This window comes from Hipposideros armiger, unplaced genomic scaffold (genome assembly GCF_001890085.2).
Source record: "Hipposideros armiger isolate ML-2016 unplaced genomic scaffold, ASM189008v1 scaffold_65, whole genome shotgun sequence".
Classification (NCBI taxonomy): domain Eukaryota; kingdom Metazoa; phylum Chordata; class Mammalia; order Chiroptera; family Hipposideridae; genus Hipposideros; species Hipposideros armiger.
The window spans coordinates 612,412-617,659 of record NW_017731415.1 but is presented as its reverse complement, the minus strand read 5'-3'; positions in this window follow the sequence as shown (position 1 = coordinate 617,659).

Below are 5,248 nucleotides of genomic sequence, written 5' to 3'. Positions count from 1 at the left end.
AAAAAAAAAAAAAGAATATCACTTTCACAGAGAGAAAAGGGGGATGTCCAAGGCAATGATGAGCACTTCAGCAGTGATGAAGGGTGACAGTTGGGGATGAGCTCAAACGAGGGAGCCACCTGTTCATAAATCTTGCGGGTGCAGCCCCACCAAGCAGAAGAGATGGACAGAGAACCCCCGCCCAGGTCTCTCAGTGGAGCCTGGGGCTGAGGTCCTCCAGGGCCCAGTGACCCTGAGGGATCTACTGTGCCGGGCCTTTTGGCTTTTCTTCCCATCTGTCCAGGGATCTCAAACTTCCCTTTCTCAAAGCTTCTCAGGGGACTTAAGCCCACCCTGACGTTGTCTCCCATCCCGCGTTCTACCTCCCGAAGTTGTGACTCAAGCTTGATGTGTTTGGCATCAGCACTTACTGATTTCTTTGGCAGTTGTTGCTGTTGTGTGTTTGTTCCACTTTTCCAGTGCAGGATATCATGCATCAATGGAAAGCAGTGGAGAGTGAAAAAAGCGATACCCTCAGTTCTCTGCTGGGCCGAAAGAGTAAAGATTGCTTCTTCTGAACGGAAGACACCTAACGCATGCGCTGCTGGTTCGGGCTGTACAAATGCGATTCGGTATTTTTGCTTATCAAAGCCATTGGGAGGACAGCATGGTGATCTGGTGTTCAGAGCACCCCCTAATTCCCAGACACGGAGCTAAGTACGCAACCCCCACTGTGCAACTGAAATCTTCTAACAACCCTGCCCTGACCAGGAAATGTTATTATGCCCATTTAACAGATGAAGAAAGAGAGGTTAAGAGGGGTTGACGTTGTTGAAGTCACACACCTGGAAAGCAGAGAACTGGGGTTTGTCCTGACTTCATCACTCATCCTCTTTCCATTACACCATGCTGCCTCCCTCCCTTAGGCACATGAAAAATTAAGTATAAGTGATTAATTTACAAGTACTAATATCCTGAATTGACAGAGTGGACACTCTATATTTGTCCTTTTCGATACTGACAGCCCAGACTATGTGGATATGTCAAGGACCTCACGTCCCCAGAACTGCGACTATCATTTAATCAAAACCATACTGTACCCAAACAGCCACCAGAGATTCATAAAGTGTTTAACACTCTAGAGAAGGATGTACTGCAACATAAAACCCATCCAAGCAACACGCTTAAAACTGCATTTGCACACGCCATTCTCTAGTCAACCAGAAACAGGATGGCTTTTTAATTCCAGGGCGTTAGTTCAAATCTGTTCGAGATTTGAATCGACAGAAAATCATTCCCTCCTGGCAGGCACTCATGCTCATTCTCGGGAAGTCGGTGTTCCCAGGAGGCAACGTGGCCTGTGCACAAACTCCGAATGCCAGTGGCCTCTGCTGAACCTCATGGCAAGAGTTGGGGGAAGCCTGAGGAAAAGACTGACTTCCTTTAAAAACAGTCCCTACAGAGACCCCATGCTTAAGGCAAAACAGATGCTCCTGAGAAACATCGGGCTAAAGGGAGGCTTGTGTCCTGCCACCAACCATCCCTTAATTCAAAGCTTCCTCTTGCCCAGGTCTCCCCTTTTTCCAACCCTCTTCTTCTTTGTCTTAAAAGCAGCATCCGCACATGCACTTGTGTACACACGCGCGCGCGCGCGCGCACACACACACACACACACACACACACACACACACACACACATGCAGGACCAGAGGTCCCGGATACAGTTCCTCAGGACGATGGAGAATCTTCTGACTTTGCGCCAAACTGGTTGTATGTGATCCTATCCAATAGCAACGTAAACAGCTACATGTATTAAGCACTTAATGTGCCAGGCCCTGAGCCAAGTGCTTCCTGTGGGCGTGTAGATAGGATTTGGTGCTTCCAGAAGTCATCATTTCCAAGGCACCCAGCAAACGGTAGTCCTAGGATATACCAGGTCAGTCTGACTGTTTATCTGGCAAGTCAGACCACCTCTGTCATGTCCTCTGTGGTCCAAACTGCCATCATCTCTCACCTGGATTATGGCATCTGCCTCCTGGCTGGCCTCTGTCCCCTACCCTCATGCTCCTCCCTACACAGAGAATGAACCTTTTAAATGTTAGACCAATTCACTTCTCTACTCAGAATCCTACAATGACTGCTCTCTTTTTTTTTTTTAAGATTTTTTTTTTATTGGGGAATTGGGGGGATGGGAACAGCACTGGGGAATTGGGGGAAGGGGAACAGACAAGTGCTGTTGTTTTGTTCTTCAGTCTAGTTGTGGAGGACGTTGCTTCACTGGCCCAAGTTGGCACCAACATTGCGCTCTTCCCGGGCGAGGCAGATCAGTCGCCGGCTTNGCGCACCAGTATACACGGTTAATGACTCACAGCACAGCAGTTTACTTCCTTGAAAATAATCAATAAAAACCATGTGTCGACCCGATTCGGTGGCTCAGTCTATCTCTGAAGGCTGAGTCCCTTGGTCTCGCTCTTAAATCTTACTTTTGTCTCTTGTACTTATTCAATCTGCGCCGCCCCTCTCGTGTCCCATTTGCCCTTGCCACGCTGGACGTGACAGACTTCAAGGCCACCTAAGAGACACTTCAGTTATTCACAGGAACTTCTATTTGCCTTACACCTGCTTAGAGACTGCAAGCTTCTTGAAGGCAGGAGTCATGTCTACTCATAGAACGTTAGAAACTGAAGGACTCTAATGGTCATTTGATCCAACTCAATCTTTTACAGGTGAGAAAACCCAGAGTCAAGGATATTACCGCTTGCCTGTAAGAACATACAAAGTTAGTAAAGGAACAAAACTAAAATGCAAAGCCATAATGATTTGAAACACGTATTAGGAGACTGACAGTCCTGACCTATTTTTCCAAATGCTACATCTTCCTGGGTATTTTTTCTTTCCTCTGATATCCTCTCTCTTGAACCTGGTCCCTATAAAATAAAGGCATATGTTATCCCTAAGGAATTATCACCCTTCTGTGTGTGCACACATGTGTATGTGCCTATGCATGAATGTGTGTGTGTGCACACATAGCAGTACCATAGAAAACTACATGCTTAGGGTTGTGTAAACTCCACAGGCTTTGGAATCAGATGGTCTAGGATCAAATCACAAATCTTCCACTACTTTTTCTGTTAACTCTGGGCATCTCCAAACCTCAGTTTCTTTACCTATAAAATAAAAATTAGAGTACCTACCTCTTTAACCTCTTAGAAGATCAGAGTTGTAAGTGTTAATATAATGCATAAAGCAAATGCTCGTAACATTTACAACTTAAAGGCCCATACTCTGATATGACCTCCCTCGACTAACATGAAAAGTAGAGGTAAAATTTGTAGGAAAACGCATGACATATAAAGCCATCCTGCACACTCTTCATATACAGTTACACAATTCAAACCTCAGCATTCACATATTACTATTTTTCTTTAAAATTTTTTCTTTAAAGATACAAAATTCCTTCCTTTCCAACCCCAAAATGAAGACCACTGGCGATCCCCCTCCCAGTTAGTAAAACTCCTTTCTGGGTGAAACTACTCAGAAAATACTTCATTTCGGTTTGCAGGGCTGAAGGATAGGTGCCAAGGTGAAAGCCACTATTCGCTACATCTAATCCCCTTTCCATGCTCATACAATAACAGGAATCAATTCATTGCTTTCAGACACCAACCAGTCCAGGCCACTGGGTAGCACGGAAGGTTTCCAAGGACTTCCTTTTGTAAATGATGTCGTTAAGAGCCTTGCGAGTTTCCTTCCTCCCTACATGTGTCTTTCTTAAGAGCTGGACATTCCATTTACTGCTCTTTTTCTTTCCTGGTGGGAAAATAAAAATTTACGGTAACAGTATGAAAAATGGCCCCCGTTAGAGTTTTCCTTCAGCGCTGCCAAAACGAAGCAAAACAAAACAAGGTTGCCACAGAACATTGCAGAATACACAAAGCAGTCGTCCAAACCTGGAGAGGGATGGAGTGAGTTTCTGAGTCCCAGCAGACTGTGTGAACGCTCCCCATCACTGGAGATGTTTCTGCCAGGGAGCTGATGATCTAGGAGGAAGCCTCCAAATGCCTTTCCTCTCCTCCTGGACTCTCCAAACGCAACAATTCAGATATGCTCACAGTGGGTGGCACTCCCGCTGAACCCAACTGGGCTCAAAGGACATGTCTATTTCTGCCTGGGGGCAATGCCTCTGTTAGCGCAGGGTAAAGGGTGGGTGTAGAGGGCGTGAGAAGAGGCCACCTCCCTTCTGCTCCCACCTCCACCCCAGGCATTCTCCCAGCTCTGAGCTAGCCAAAGGGTGAGGCACAGCAGATGGGCTTTGTCTTCAGGGGCAACCATGAACGCGAGTCCATCATACATGGGGCTGCTTAAAACTACATGTGGTTCACCCCTGGGCCTGTCCACCAGGGTGGGGACTCTCAAACTAACCTGGGGTTAAATTACCCCAAGCGTTTGTGAAACGTGCAGGTTTCCATCTCGCTCCTGACTGATTTGGGTGCACGGAAATCGGAATTTTTAATAAGCAGGCGAGGTGGGACTGTGATGTAGGTGCTCAGACCATAGTTACTGAGAGACATCCCGGGATAGTGTGCCAGGTACCACGTACTTTTTCTTCAAAGCTCATCCTCACCCTCAGCTAGCTGTCTCACTGGAAACCAGCCATCTCACATAGCAAAGGAGGTAAGAATTAGGACACTTTGCTCTCCCAGAAATGTCTCGTTGGTTTAATGGGGGTAAGAAAAAGGGCTGGATGGCCTAGTCGGTTAGAGCGCATGCTCTAAACAACAAGGTTACCAGTTCAACTCCCGCATGGGATGGTGGGCTGTGCCCCTCTATTTTCCCCCCCCACAACTAGATTGAAAATGGTGACTGGACTTGGAGGTGAGCTGCACCCTCCACAACTAAGATTGAAGGACAACAGCTTGACTTGGAGCTGATGGGTCCTGGAAAAACACATTGTTCCCCAAAAACATACATTGTTCACCTATAAAGTTCTTTAAAAAAAAAAGAAAGAAAGAAAGAAAAATTGGGTAGCTGGTTTAGAAAAACACTTTCAGGGCCGGCCGAGTGGCACATTGGTTAAGAGCTGGCTTGGGACACCAGAGGGCCCCGGTTCGGATCCCACATATGAGGGCCAGTGACATTGCCCTCTACAGCTAAGACGCTGAACAACAGCTCAACCTGGAGTTGGGCTGCTGTGAGTCCCCAGATGGCGTAGGCTGCAGCCCCTGCTGCAGTGGGTTGCCATGGGCTACCGTGTGTAGCCAGCAGCCAG